The following is a 16,343-nucleotide window of genomic DNA, read 5'->3' on the forward strand; positions in this document are numbered from 1 at the left end:
AAGTGGAATCACTATTTCACACCCCTCAAATTGTCCTTTACATATGATACCCTGTTACATCTATGACCCAGGCTGATCGATGTCCACACTCTGCAATAGAATCTGAAAGAAGGCCATCTTTCCCTTGATAGAAGCTCAACTTTCTATTCGACTTTGCCCAGGTAGACCACATAGTGTAGGCCAGATCACAGACCAATGCCCTGTTGCCTGAAAGTGCCCATCTTTGAGAAGGCTTAAATCCATCGCAAGCTTTAATCTCACATATCTTAGAATTTAAGAAAAATGTTTTAATGGGGAATTATGGATATGAAAATAACAAAATATTCTATCAACATAGAAACATCCTGTCTTCAAGATTATTTTAGAAATCTATATAAATGTAGAGTATAGTTTGGTGCAGTAATTACAAGCACTGACTTTAGAATTCAATAAATAATACTTAAGCTATGCCACATATTGATTGAATGATCTTTATTAAATTGATTAACCCTGCAAAGGCTCAGTTTTCTTGATTTTTAAACGTTTATAAACAAAAAATAGTTTTATAGGTGCTAATGTTTTTTCTACTTTTCCTCCCTTTGGCGTTTATTATTATTAATAATTGACACAAAATAATTGTACATATGTATGCAGTATAATGTGATTTTTGGTACATGCACACAATGTGTAATGATCAATTTGAAAATAGCAATCACAATAATGCCTTCCCCTCAGGTTAATCATGGTGAATTAATTGAGATAATACATCTAAAGCACATAGCAAGTATTTAGCAAATGGTAATTATTACCATCTATGTTCTATTAATTATTTTTTGGTTACAATCATGTCACCTTTTCTATTTGCCTCCAATATATGGCTATGAGAATGCTGATGGTGACAATGGCAGGCTTAGGGAGTCCATAGAGTTATTTAGAGGGTTGAGTCAGGCAGACTTAGATTTGAAGTTAACTGGCTGAGAAGTCCTAGGCAATTTATTTAACGTCTCTGTCTCAGTTTTCTTCTTTATAAAAAGGGCATACAATACCACCAATCCATAGAGTTGTACGAGGATTAAAAATGATGATAACGGCAGTGAAGTGTTTATCTGAGGTTCTGGAACCTGGGAAGCACTTTACTCTTATTGTTGTTATTATTATTGGGAGTAGAGTGAGAATAGGTGAGGTAATTGAGAACTAGAGAAAACTATAGATTCTTTTCATTTAAACAGTAAATAATTTACTGGAGCCAATGACAAAATCCAAGTCTATTGGCCAGTATTCCATACATTGGACATGCCATTTTCCAACTCTTCATGGGGACAGTTTAGACAGAAATCTTCCAAAACAAACTTTCTGAATTTGGAATATAGGAAATATTGAATTTTTCCTTCTTTTCTAAAAATTGGCATAGAGTTAAAAGGAGCCTTGTAGTAGCTCTTTGCTGTCATCTGGCTTAAGACTATGTAGAGAAAGAATACTATTACCTCACAAATATATAGTACGAGGTACTTGATTTCAATTTAATTTTTTCAAGTAGTAATCGTTATTGAGAATTTCCTCTAGGCCAGGAACTAAGCCACTCTGTCATAGCTAAGGAACTCTGTCATAGCTGTCAAAATACACACGACAATAAAGATGTTTTGTCAATGCCTTACATGTAAGTAAGTGAATTCAGTTTTTAATTTGAACAAGAAGATTTTAGAAACCAATAGCTAAAAACTCAGGGGAAGAGGAAATTTCCATTTATTGAGCATCTTTACCAGGTACAAGTCATCAAGTGAAGTTCTCCATACTGAATTAGTCTTCAAAATAAACCACTGAAGTAGGTTCCAGATGTTGTAGAAACCTACATAGAAATGTGCAAATAAATATGAGAACATAGAAAGTCATGTAAATCTTAAAAGTGCCTGAGCTTCTATTTTCTCATCTATAGAGCGAGATGATTATGCCATTAGATATCTGCAATTTCTGTCATCTTAATATTTTAACAGTTCCACGAGCAGCTAATGTCCATTTTCTCTCTGGCACAGAAACTCATGCACACATTCTTGGAAAAAAAGAGTGAATAAGTGATTGAGTAAAAGCTAAAAGAGGAGGCAACAATCGACTACAAACATTAAAATCAAGGTGGTATTTGGATGCCTTGTGTGGTTTGCTTGCTGGTCAGCTATCTTAAGGAACTGGGGTGCTTTCAGTTTATCTATTTAGAAGACAGTTTTCTGGGCAATGATCTTATTCTCTAGAGACAACTACTCCAACATGTTTAGCAATTAAAAGGCTTAAATCTACGTTGAGCTAAAATAACTTTACCATAAATCAAATTGAGGAATTGTACTATTCCTAGAATTTTAAAATTGTCCCTTTTCCTTCCTCAGTTGGAAATAATAGGAAGATGTTGACTATATTGTTTACTTCATTACAAATACAGTTAAGTTCTCAGTTATCCATATGAATAATTTCTGTTGAGGATTATGGAAGGAAAATATTTTATATAAAGCTTGTTTCTCCATGTCAGCTGACATGTTTCTAATTTTTGTTTTTCTTTGCGTGTGTAGACACACATATTAATGTATGCATATTTGAAAAAATATATATGAAAGCATATAGATGTATGTTTGTTTATATAGATCCATAAATACATATATTTGAAGACATGTATATTTAAACACATACACTTCAGTACATGTTGAATACATATACGTGTGTGTGTATATATAATTTGACATATGTATTTGCACTCTAAAGTCAAATTGAAACACTTTTTGTATCATTTAATTATTGGCAACTCTACAGGCTGAGTTCTTTCTTTTATTAACTCAGTGTTAATAACTGAGGTAGAAGGTTAGGCACTGAGAAAGGAGGTGGAGGCAGAGAAACAGGAAGTAAATATGCTGGGGTTCCAGTTTTTTCCATTGAGATAGACCTGGAGGGGCAGCCTGGTAATGGAAAACATTCTTCCTTGATCTAAGCCTGTGCGTTCTCTTCCTTTGAGAGCTGGCCTCTGAGCTGAGGCAGATCCAGGGCAGGCGGGCACGTGGCTGGCCCACTGAGGGCCGGGAACAGCCGCAAGCTGCTCAGGGACTTGGAGCACACTATCCCCTGGCTCCTGCTCAGCCCACTGCTGCCAGCCGGCAGCTTCCCTCCTGCCAGACCCCTGGGCATGCTGATGGGAATGGCACAATTACTTAATCCCTGCCCAGGGAGATCTGGGACACATGCAGACAGATGGAGGACCAGGGGGATTCAGAACTATTTAGTATTGGAGGAGCAAAGGAGACAGGCCTGGGAGCAATGGGCCAGGCTTGAAAGGCAGTCCTGAAGCCTCTTTTCTCCAAGCAGCTCCAAGGCAAGCTGTTTTCTCACCTGAACAGAAGCTCTGGAAGAAAGGACCTAGACCTTCCCTGAGCTGCTGGCAAAAAAACTGAGAAAGAGCATTGACCCACAGTGTCTGGGTTTGCACAAACAATAGAAGGTCACAGATAGGTACTGAGGAAAGCAGAATTGAGGAGAGTCAGAGCTCCAGAAAGGCCCATATAGAGGGGGCAATAAGGAATTAGAGATACAGAGATTAAAATAGCACATGCATGAACTTACCACATGCATGGATTTAAGAGTGAAATTGCTGTTTCCACATCCGTCTCCTCTACTAGTTTATATCCTTTCATGTTCCTTAATCCTCACTCATGCATTCTCACACTCACTGCCAACTGCCTTGGTTCAGGTATTCAGTATCTATCTGTCTAGATTCATGTAATAGTGTTCTTCCAAACCTCCAATCTTTTTGTACCCAGTATCTCCTTCCTTCTACAATCCATCCTAACTGTCTGTCTTAAAACAAAGCCATGACCATGTCATTTCTTTGGTCAAAATTCTGCATTGGTTTTCTCATCATTATAGAATGAAGTTCAAACTTCCCAAGCTAATATTTAACCTGCCTCATCGCAACTGGTCTTGGTCTACACTTCCAGGCATATGTATACCACACATTCTCTTCTCACTTTCCTCAGAAGCAACGCATCCTGCTTATCCACCCTGTTTCACCACCCTACATACACTTTTGTGTTGCCCACATGGATTACTGTTCCTCTAATCAATATGAAGTGAAATTTTCCCTTACCCTTGTTCCTGGCAACACCTTTTCCTGGAGTGCTCTCTCCTCTATCTTCACGTACTGAAACTACGTCGATCCTTCAGGGCCTAGCAAAAATCTTTCTTGATAAAGCCTTTACAGACTACCCCTGTAAGACTCATTGCCTTCTTCTTTTCCAGTTTAGGGAATTAGGACAATTGACTCTAAGAGTGAAGCTACTATTTCCACATATAGTGAAGCTGCTATTTTTCCTCTACTGGTTTATAAGCTTCTTGAGAGGAGGGGCTGTTTTATCCACTTGTTGTATTGACAACTGCCAGTGGAATCGTGTGCACACAGTAAGGAAGAGATAAAGGAAATTTGGGTGGATAATCAGGTGCTAGCATTGTGATGTTACAACATTCTAACAATCTTAAATAACTTTAAGAGAAAGTGTTTTCTTTTCTGCCTTAGAGAAAATCACAAGGAGGTTCAGATAATGTCCATCTCTACTCAACTCATAAAAAGGGAGTGATGGAAATTAGTATCTAGGGTTGTTTTTAAGTCAGAGTGAATTTTGCATCAATATATGTATGAATTAAAAAGAGTAAACATGGTTAGGCGCGGTGGCTCACGCCTGTAATCCCAGCACTTTGGGAGGCCGAGATGGGTGGATCACCTGAGGTCGGGAGTTCGAGACCAGCCTGACCAACATGGAGAAACCCTGTCTCTACTAAATATACAAAATTAGCCAGGCATTGCAGTGCGTGCTTGTAATCCTAGCTACTTGGGAGGCTGAGGCAGGAGAATCGCTTGAACTGGGTAGGCGGAGGCTGCGGTGAGCTGAATAGTGCCATTGCACTCCAGCCTGGGCAACAAGAGTGAAACTCCATCTCAAAAAAAAAAAAAAAAAAAAAAAAAGAAAAAAAAAGAGTAAACATTTCATGAGTTTTGTCTACCCAATGTCCACTAAACTATTGACTATATTAATAAGAATAACTTGGGTTAAAAAGTTTTGCTTAGACAAAGTAAGAGTGGCCAGTTGAAATCATACAGAGTAAAACATAGAGACAAAAACTACTAAGAATCAGAACTTTCAGAAATGAAACCAGAGAAACAAAAATAAGACAACATCAAAGCTGAGTTGGGGGAGGCAGAGAGCAGGAAACCACAAGAGGAAGTTTGAAAGAAAAATAGAATCAAGGCAAGAGAAAAGATTGTGGGTGTGAATTCTTTAGTAGGGACATCTCATGCATTTTTAGGTGTTGTCCCAGAGTGCCAACGGCTTCCATGAAAGTAGGCAGAAGGTGAGGAAATTCCTCTCAGGGAATAAGAACCTGTTGCCTCTGTGTTTCTCTGGTGGGAGCCATGTGTCTTGATTCCTGTTGTACCACAAACCCTGGGCACCATGATTCTCACCACCAAGCTTCTTTGAGGACGGTCCCTTGTTATCTGTCTTCAGAGCAGCCGAAAATCACATTCACTTGTTTTGGAGAAGAACAAAGATTACCAGTTTCTCAAGTTTTCTTATTCACCAAAAGACTTATTTTGAAACATGAAAGTTTCTGTTTGGTTACTGGATATATCTTCTTTTACAAGAAGGCATAGCAAACACAACATTGTTTGGTAATGGTGTGGATGAACATATTTCACTATCTCCCACAGCCATTGATGGTCTCATGATTTGTTTTGAGCTGGTGAATCCAACAAATTCTGTGTGAGAGCCTGGTTTCCCATTGACTTTGGGCAACTAAACTAGAACTTCAAAATCTTTATCTGCAAAATGATGAGAATAATGTCTTGCAGGTTAACACTAAATATAATTGGCATAATACATGTGGCATGAGGCCTGGCACCTCATTGGTGTTTAACAATCGGTAGTCATCCCTTTCTTCTTCTTCATTATCGTCATCACCATCATTCCCTCCTATGTGGGTGAGATCTCCATCACACTGGTCTGGTGGAAACAGAGACTAATGCAGAGGTGGACTGTTGAGAAAAGGTGACCTATGGGAGTAGAAGCAGTATTGAGTAATGATTAAACCATCAGAAGGAATTACTGGGTTGCAGTCTGGAGTGTGTGACTCAGCTGGAGTCTGAGTACAAAGGTCCCTAAGCAGAAGCATCAGGGACAGACAGGGGGCAGCTGATACTGTGCCCACAGTTGGCACAGTCCAACAAGATATTCAAGGATAAATGGAAAAAAAAAAATCAGTCCTGAGAGAGAGCCCTGCTGAACCATGTTGCCCTGTTTCTGAGCAGCAGCTGCAAGCAGAGCTAGCAGCTGCAGCTGTTCTTGGAAGCCTGGATTCCCAGGGAAAGTGGGCATCAGGCAAAGCAAAAGGGAGGGAGAGGCAAGCACAGGGTAATACCTTGCGTTCCCAGGATGGGAGATTCCACCGCACAAAAATAAGGGAACTGGGCAAAGAGGGAGGTGTGAGGGATGACAACGACTGGGCATTCTGAATGTGAAATGATGCCGATTATTGAAAGCAAGCTGATGGATCCACAGGAAGAGCTAGCCTGGGGATCAGGACCTTTCTTGCCATTTATATCTTCAGAGTGCTACATAAACATGGACCAATAATTACTGACATGAAGTGAGTTCTAAGCACGTACAGGAAATGTTCTTAATCTTTTACAAATGTGAAACTGTGTAATTCTTACTATAATGTTATGACATCTGAGGCACACAGGAGTAAAGCAACTCTACCAGGCTGTATAACCAGCAAGTGTCAGAGTCGAGATATAACCCCAGAAGTGTGACTTCTGAGCCTGCATTTTAATCCATCACTCTCAACCAGATCTGTCCAATAGAGCTTTCTGCAATGACAGAAATGTTCTATGACATTGAGCACTTGAAACTTGGCTAATGCAATGAGGAACTAAACTTTAAATTTTATTTAATGATAATTACTTTAAATCTAAATAGCCTTATGTAACTCGGGACTACACAATGGGCAGCACAGCTTTATATTGTCTCTCTAAAGAGGCAGATCTCTTTACGAACCTCAGTTACTAATTTATTTTCTATCTGAAAATTGTGGGATTGTACTCAGGGATGAGAAATATATGAAATGATTCTAACTAATTTATCTTTACCTTCCCATATAGATACTATGATTCAAGCATGAATCGCTTTTCTACTGAACCTAGACATTCCTCTGAATCTGTCATAACAGAGGACTCTAGGCAGTTGCTGTTAAGAACTTAGACTCTTTATTTGAGAATAAGGCAATATCCATCTCTGAGCACTAGATGGGAATTTCTGAGAAATGACTAGGCTTAGGCCTCAGAAGGAAGGGGCTACCCGGGAGAAGTGTCTCACCCAGCCCTCACATTCCAGCGGCACTGCCTTTCTTTCCTCTCAGACAGTTGTACCCGCACCAAGTCACTCTTCTCCCACATAGTTCCTCTCCCACTTCTTAAGTCTAAATCTGGGGGGACCCACCTATTGTCATTTTTCTTCAGCTATACTTGAGTTTTTCACTGGTTTTCTCAGAATCCCTGATCCAAATCATTTCTGCCGCACTGATTGTCTATTTTCCTTTCAGTGGATGTGAATCGGCACAAAGGAACACTTTTTTTTCTTCTAAACATATCACTGAAGAAGTTCTCTACCAAGATCCATGCAGGAAAATGCTATGTCCTGCAGACACACAGGAAGCAACAGTTCTCCATATAATTCTCAAAATTGAATTTTTATTTTGAGCCTTGAGATCCCCTGAATACCTCATCATTGACATCAGCCTAAGCCTCTGGAAGCTCCAGGGCCTTATTGGACAAGTATTTTCCTAGTTGGTTCCTAACTAACTTATTCTCTCTGTTTGGAACGTCCTACCAGCTCTCCTGCCTTCCCTTGCCCTTTCTTGCCTTTTTGCCCTGTCAAACTTCTACTTAGATTTCAAAATGCAGCTCAAATGTCACTTGCCCTGGGAAGACTGTTTGACTCTGCTCCCAAAACACATGGCTCCTAGGATGGGTGAGGTTCCTCTACTCTGTAATAACTCCTTTTCTCACCCCCACAAAGCATTTTGCTCACACCTCTAACAGAAGAGCATTTAACTAATTCTGCTGCAATACCGTTTCTGAATCTGTCTCCCTGAAAGCTCTTAGCTCATCAATAGTAGAAAGATAAATTACAGATTGCTGTCCCTACTACCTTGCAGAGCTTGATATATGGCAAGAGTTAAATAAATATTCATTGAATAGACAGAAGAATAAATGAGTGAGCTAGACAAGATCAGACTCACGTGGCAGAGCAGATCAGTGTTACTGACAGACCAAACCCAAGGTCGGAAACAAAAGAGCCTGTTCCCTGGCCAACCTGACCTTTTCTGCTCTGAACAGAATAATCAAGGATAGACTCTCTCCTCCTCATTCCCTGACACCCCCATAAAAATTCAGCCATTCTAATTTTATCCTCACATTTGCCTCCCCCCCTCACCAAATCCTGCACAGTTCCAAAGCACTTGGCTTCTCTCTCCCTCTGCCCCAATTGTTCCTCTTTCTATAGCATCGGAATCTCATTGTCCTCCCTGCCCTATTCCCTCCTGACCTCTCAACCGCCCATTGTAAGATGTCAGGAGGACCCGGGTGACAGCTGGGCCCCAGCAGGGCAGGCCTGGCATCCCCAGGGCATCCCTGGCAGGTGCTGGAACACTCAACAGCCGGGCTTGTTATCACCGCCCCCCTCTCTCTTTCCATAGGTTCCCTGTCTCCTCCTTTAAGCTCCAACTCCCCTTCTCAGGGGTTGTTAGGGACGGTATGAGCAGCATGTCTGGGTACAAGTATAAGCAGAGGAAACAGTCTGATCTTTTCTCTGGACTATTTGCACTCCTATGCATATCTCTTCTCAGATGGACATCTTGTATGCTGTTAGCCTGTGTGTCCCTGAGAGCAGTATACTCTGCCAAATTCCAACTCGGAAGCTCTGCTGTTACCTCCCTCTGCAAAACCTTACTACCACAGCATTTGAGTCCTTCAAATGTTGATCAAATCAGTCAGATCTCTACTCCACAAGATAGCCTTTCTCAATTCCAGCATCTCCACCTTCTATGACCCTTTCTGGACTCTAAGTATGCCTCTGCTAGGGCATGAATCCCACTGTTCCCTCATTATAGTTGGTGTGTGGGATAGTGACCAACAAACCTAGTTCAGTGCTTGACACGTAAGAACTAAATACTAATACTAAATACTATGTACAGTATTTATCAGGACGTTTACCCTTCCTTATACTTTCATTTAGTTTGATTCTTATAATAATCCATTGCAGGGATCTTATTCCCATTTTACAGATTAGGAAACTGAGACGCTGTGTTTATATTATGCCCAGAGTCACACAGCCAACAGGTGGCAGAGTCAAGACTTGATTTTTAAGGTTTTACATCACCTGATCTCTACTAAAGTTTACCAAACATTTAATTAAATTTTACTAATAGAATTGCTAAGTTTAAAGATAACACAGATATCAGGGACACAGACTGAATGGGAGAATACAGTTTAGATATTAAGAAGGACTTCTTAATTATAAGAGGGAAAACTGTTTATCTCCTCACTGAATTCTGAGAAAGGAATAGGAAATTCTTAATTTTATGGGGATGGATTAAGTAGTGATTTAAGATAAAGGGATGGATAAAATGATTTTTAAAAAATTCTTTCACTTCTCATTTGAACTCTTCATAACTATGCTTTCTCCTCACTTCCAATGGATTAATAGCAATACCAAGTATTTAGTGATCCTCATATTTAGGGAAGTAACTTCTCCACGAAATGGGAAGTTTATACACTTCCTTTTTTTCCACCTTTATCCAACCCTTTACATCCAGACACTGAAGCCCATGAACCTTCTTATTTGGCAAAGCGATACTTGCTAAAACACATTTAATCCCTGAAAGAGGTCTGGTTTATTTATAAGCTATTTACTCCAAGCCTCCTCAAGGCACTAATGTGTCTGAATGAAATCACCAGTCAGAATTCAACTCTAGACTTGACATCTGGAGACTTAGTCATCATCCTCCCTACTCCTTATTTGATACTACCAGGCCCTGGACACTTGACTGGGGTGTGAAGGATGTGGGAAAATGAAGTACAGTGAATGTTTTACTCTCTTCTACTGGAAATGAAGAAGACAGAAAATTGATCATGTTGATTCTTTTCCAGGGCCCAGTAGAGAGGATTGCGGGATCTTACTCCCTCCTGCATATTCATGTTGGCTTAGGGAGGCAGCCAAGCAACTAATTGGGTAACTCCTCAATAATTTGTCCTCTGAGGAAGGCTGCTGACTCACTTGGGACTCACTGAATCAAATGTTCAGCTTCCAGTCTCCAATTTGAATTGTACCCAGAGGTAAGAAATAGACAACTTGTTGATTCCCTGGGGTAAGAGAATAGATTTTTTTGTAAAGATGGATAATAGCCTGAAACTAGTGATTCTGGACAGGAGAATACATATTTCTATTCCCAGCTAAGGGCTGCTTCTTCTATGTTTGCCTCATCACTACCCTCAGACCATCCTCCCAGATACTTCCCATTTCTATACCAGTGTAGCACAGATAAATGTGGTTTTGTAAACCAAGTTATATCTTAATGAGTAACATTTAATTTACCATTTGAATGACTTCTGTGTTGGAAAATTTTAAGTGCCACCTTTCCAAAGCAAATTCTCCTTATTTTCTCTCTCTGTCTTTTAAAAGAATGATTATAATTTTCTTTTAAAAAGAAAGATTCTTTACTTTTAAAGAATTATTGAGCCTTTCTTAAAATGGATCAGACCTGTATATCTATGATTTCCCTGATATAGCTTTCCCATTTTTTAAATTCCGTTAACGACAATTAATGATATTGGTTGTATACACATCATTTTCCTATGCCTCAATTAGCATATCTGGAAAAGAAGAGGGGAGAAATGAATCTCTGTTTTTCTATCCCTAAGAAAACCAATTCAATAATAATTGTGCATATTTCCAGAGAAATGCAAGGTGGCATTAAGAGTAATTCGGAGCACAAGTTACCTGTAAGAGTCCATCAATGTGATATAGATTAGATTAGATTTTATCTTTTTAACCTGTTTTCCTGAAGCAAAAATCCCACTGGCATCCTCTTGCCACGAGGATTAGAATGCACACCACCAAGCTCCAGCTCTACTGTTTCAATAGCCTTCAGTAAGTCACCTTCTGCTCAGCTCTCCTCTAGAAAATCACTGCATTGACTTGAATGGCATCCACTGAAATAGAGTCTAATTAGTAATATTTAAACTTGTGCTATACAATTTTTTGTTAAAAGAAAGTTTAGGAGGAACAAAAACAGATATATTATTGAAGAACAGCATAAAAATAAGCAGATTTAGCTAGTTTGTCATCCCTTCCATCAGCCTGTACTTTCTCCCATTCATCTCCCCAACTTTTCCAGAGGGAGCCCTGAAGAGCGGTTTGAAAATCATTGTTGTGAACTCTAAAGGACTTAGATCTGTGCTGCTGGTTTTAAGAAAGTGGATAAAAATGGAGAGTGGTGCATAGTGTAAAGTAAAAATTTACAAGTCTGTACTGATGTAAATAAATAATTGAATAAATAAATAGATAAATGGGGGCAAATAGACAAATATATTGTGCAGAATAATTTTAAGTAAGTTATGTAGATACTCTGTCCTCAAGGAGGTAGAGCATAACTTTCTACTCTTTAAGAGTAAAACTGTGCATAGTGACTTCCTTTGAAAGAGTACATGATGAAAGGTGTTAAAGTGTGACTTTACAGTAAGAAAACTTTACAAACACTACCTCAGCCAGGTGATCAAGGTTAACATTTGTAGTGATAAGTCATGATAAGTCATCATGTCAACATTTCCTTGATGTAATGAAAATGACACTTTGACTCTGCAATCTTCCTACAAAAAATAAAACTCCAATCTAATAATGAGATAACTATCAGGCAGATTGTTATTGAGGGACATCCTACAAAATACCTGACCGTCACTCTGCAAAACTGTCAAGGTCATCAAAAACAAGGGAAGTCTGAGAAGCCATATAGCCAAGGAGCTTAAGGAGACACGATGACTACATATAAAGTGGTATCGTTTTTTATACTTAAAAAAAAGAATTGAAAACAGATATTAAAACAAAAACATGTATGTTCATAGCAGCACTATTCATAAGAACAATAAAAAAGGAAACAACCCAAATGTCCATCAAGAGATGAATCGACAAACAAAATATGGTCTATCTATACAATGGAAGAATATTCAGTCATAAAAGGGATTGAGGTGCTGACACGTGCTACAACCTGGAAGAAGCTGAACACAAAGAGTCACATACTATATGACCCTGCTCATATGAAATATCCAGAATAAGTAAATCCATAGAGAAAGCAGGTTAGTGGTTGCCAGGGGTCAGAGGGAGAGCAGATGAGGTCATAGCTGGTTAATTTTAGGTAGGTACTTCCTTTTGGGATGATGAAAATGTTTTGGAACTAAGAGGTGATGGTTGCACAATATTGTGCATGCACTAAATGTCACTGAATTGTACATATTAAGACAGTTAATTTTTTTAAAAAAGCGGTATCCTGGATGGGATCCTGAAATAGAAAAAGGAAAATAGGTTAAAAAGTAAGGAAATCAGTGTAGACTTTAGCTAATAATAATGTATTAATATTGGTTCATTATTTATAACAAATAAACCATACTAATAAAAGATGTTAATAAAAGGGGAAACTTAGTGAAGGGGTTATAGGAAATGTCTATACTGTTTTCACATTTTTTTCTGTAGATCTAAAGCTGCTGTAAAATTCAAAGCACTTTAAAAAAATTTAAAAGGAGGGTGGGGAATTAATTTTATAAGAATACAGAGAATTGTCTGCTGAGGAGACAACTGCAGTGGGCATCACATTTCTGAGGTTATTGGAGGAGGGTGACCTGCTGTGCTGCATCTCCAAGGGGGATGATGCAAGAAAAGATACCTTTCAATTATAGGAGAAGGATTGAAGTCAGGGGTGAGAAATCACTTTCCAGCTTCAGACATCTTGACTTTAAGACCCCTCTCCAGGGGAGGGATTGCTATCTACATATGGATGGGGTCGGGGGAAGGATGCGTTCACAACTGCTCAGGGCAGGCAAGGATGATCCTTATTTTGGGGATGGACAGCTAGGTAGGTCAGGAAAAATGTGTGAGGTTCAAAGAAAAAAATTGTGATACTGTTCCCAGCTGCCCCTCTGCTTCCATACAGCCTAGTCACTTATATCAATAATATCGACCTCTAGCAAGAGACAACATCTAACTATTCATGTTAATTAGTATGTAGTAACTAAAAGCATTCCCAGTCATCTGCGTGGTGTTTGGCATCTACTAGGTGTTCAATCAATATTTGTTGAATGAATAAATCTATTATAAGGTTAATTTTTATTTCCACTTACTTAAATACATTTCCCATTGATGCAATACTTTCTCTCTTTCTATTTATTTTAGCCTCATAACAACTCTGAAAGATAGGCTGTGGGTATAAACAGTGAGACCTCAAACTATCAGTCCTGAGCACTGCCTGGTGCACATCCAGTGTGACAGAGTTTGGTGTGTGAACTGATCAAACCAATATGCATTGCACCACTAAAGTGTCTGCATTTTTTGGCCCTTGCAAAGGCTTCCTTTTTCTAGGACATATGGGAAATGAGGGTAGAGGGGATTACCTCATAACCCTCTATAATCATCCTCCTGGCAATTGTTCCTCAGGATTATGTGCTCATCCCAGCTCATCCCAGTTTGCAGTCGAGCATTGTCTTTAGTCCATTTAGGCTGCTGTGACAAGATGCCTCAGACTGCATAATTTCTAAAATGCAGAAACTTATCGATCACGGTTCTGGAGGCTGGGAAGTTCAAGACCAAGGTGCCAGTAGATTCAGTGTCTGCTGAGGATTCCCTCTCTGCTTCAAATTTGGGCCTTCTAGCTGTGTCCTCACATGTTGGGAAGAGCAAAAAGCCTTCCTTAAGTCTCTTTTATAAAGGCACTAATCCCTTTCATGGGTGCAGAGCCCTCGTGACCCAATTACCTCCTACAGGCCCTATGTCTTAATACTACTGCTCTGAGAATTAAGTTACAACATAAGGATTTTGGGGGGACACAAGCATTTAGACCATGGCAGGAACATCTTTCATTTCATAGCTCCTTGTTTAGGACTCACGGACACTACCAGATGCTGCTTCTGTGGATCGACATTGGAGAGGCCACAAAGTGACGCAGACCACACCTTCCTCTACTGTTGCATACCTTCCTCCTAAGGTCTCCTCATAAAGAATTAAGGTAAATTAGGATAAATATAACATTAAAGGAAGAAAGATTAAAATTGTCCCCTAAAAATGAGTGCTGTCATAGGCCACATGAAAAGTATCCCAAAGTACTTACTTCACCAAAGGCCCCCTTCTCGGTGTTCCTACTTTCTAAACTTGTTTCCTATTCTGCTTGTGTCTATGAAGTGAATTATTTTCTTTTTTCATAACTTTTAAAATGTTTTTTTTTAATGTTTTTCCCATGGGTTTCGGGGGAAACAGGTGGTATTTGGTTACATGAGTAAGTTCTTTAGTGATGATTTGTGAGATTTTGGTGTACCCATCACCCGAGCAGTATACACTGAACCCAATTCATAGTCTTTTATCCCTCTCCCTCTTCCCATGCTTTCCCCTGGAGTCCCCAGAGTCCACTGTGTCATTCTTATTATGAGGTGAATTATTTTCTTACTGCAGCTTTATGCATGTCCTCTTCCTACCAACATGGGCTGGTCTCAATCTAGGATCCACCTTCTTCCCTGAAAGCATAACTTTCCAACTCTTATTTTATCAAATCTAGAATAATATCCTAAGGTCTCCAGTAAGTGAATTCCTGGAGGTTTTTTTTTTTAGTATTTGGGGTGGACACAAGCACTCCAAAGCAAGAATCCTTAAAAATCTTTCTAGGAGCCTGTGTTATGATACACATTTTAATTATTCCAATTGTCAGCAATTAACTGCTGGATAAGTACTGTACCAAATAAGTAACATATATGTACACACATATCACACTCACACATAAAATTCCTAAGACAAACGAGAATTCTCAAAAAGAATAGAGGCTAATATCATCAGAAGGATGATACATGTATTTTCTGTTTTGAACTACACGTTCCTCTCTCTTTACACAGAAACGCCCAGATTACTTGAAAATCAGAATTAAAAGGGATTACATGTTTGGATTAGCAGGTAACATGGACACAGTGAGTGTTCTCCCTTCTCGGCCTCTTGCTTCTGCCTCCTTTCTCTTCCACTGGTTAAGATCTTGTGAGAAAGAAGGATGACTTAGGTTAGGTAGAGTGTTGTGGACAAGTGGGACATGCATATCCTGCTAGAGTTTTTTAATTTCCCTGTTAGTTCTGAAGAATTTCAATAATCTTTCAGAATTAGGATTAACTCAAGAACTCTCATTTTTTTAAAATCCTGGTGTCATGGTATCATCTACTCTGCTCCTGATCATAATCATTAATTCAAATAATATTCTTTCTTCTATGGTTGGCCCATACTCCTGAGGCAGAAGAAACACCTAGGCTGGGCGCGGTGGCTCATGCCTGTAATCCCAGCACTTTGGGAGGCCGAGGCAGGTGGATCATGAGGTCAGGAGACCTAGACCATCTGGTCAACGTGGTGAAACCCCGTCTCTACTAAAAAAACCCACAAAAATTAGCTGGGCGTGATGGTGCATACCTGTAGTCCCAACTACTCAAGAGGTTGAAGCAGGAGAATCACTTGAACCTGGGAGGCGGAGGCTGCAGTGAACTGAGATCATGCCACTGCTCTCCAGCCTGGAGACAGAGCGAGACTCTGTATCAAAAAAAAAAAAAAAAAAAAAAAAAAAAAAAAAAAGAAAAAGAAAAAGGAAAAAAAGAAACACCTAGAAGCTATTCTGTTACCTGTTAACTGTATCATCTCATGATGGTTTTCAATCTTGATGAGAGACGTTTTAAAAAAAAAACCCACTAAATGTCATGAATTATACTCTAATATAAATGACTTCCAGATTTTACACTAATGGGTCTAGTCCTCAAAAGTTTATACATAATAAGTTGTGTTTAAATTCAGCCAATTGGTCTCTTACTCCTAGATCCTGAATTGAATCACTCTAGGTAAGGAAATGGCACTGGGAGAGGAGAGAGGTGACTGCTTTTCTTGACCTGGGCAAATGGAGAGAGAAAGGTAATCCTCACTTAATATCATACCTTGACGCACTGCTCACTGGAAAATTTGCCGCTGAGTCACTTTGCAGAACTTTCACAGAGTTTATTAGAC

General features: G+C 39.3%; 2 protein-coding genes across 28 annotated transcripts in view; both read left to right on the forward strand.

The window, feature by feature from the left end:
* BLOC1S1 (biogenesis of lysosomal organelles complex 1 subunit 1) overlaps nt 1–16,343 on the forward strand; it is a 1,086,347-nt gene that overhangs the window by 448,777 nt on the left and 621,227 nt on the right. The window contains exon 1 of one of the 26 annotated variants that reach the window (XM_050749009.1): nt 3,216–3,219. The exons of 24 other annotated variants lie outside the window; for them this stretch is intronic. The gene's annotated coding sequence lies outside the window, so the exon portion shown is untranslated. Of the gene's footprint in view, nt 1–3,215; nt 3,220–5,195; nt 5,200–16,343 lie in introns of those variants that run through there. One more of the 26 variants, XM_050749000.1, reaches the window with a different exon arrangement.
* The window catches only part of TMT1B (thiol methyltransferase 1B), a 686,675-nt gene that overhangs the window by 82,042 nt on the left and 588,290 nt on the right, over nt 1–16,343 (forward strand). The window lies entirely within an intron of this gene.

Source organism: Macaca thibetana, chromosome 11 (genome assembly GCF_024542745.1).
Source record: "Macaca thibetana thibetana isolate TM-01 chromosome 11, ASM2454274v1, whole genome shotgun sequence".
Taxonomy (NCBI): Eukaryota; Metazoa; Chordata; class Mammalia; order Primates; family Cercopithecidae; genus Macaca; species Macaca thibetana.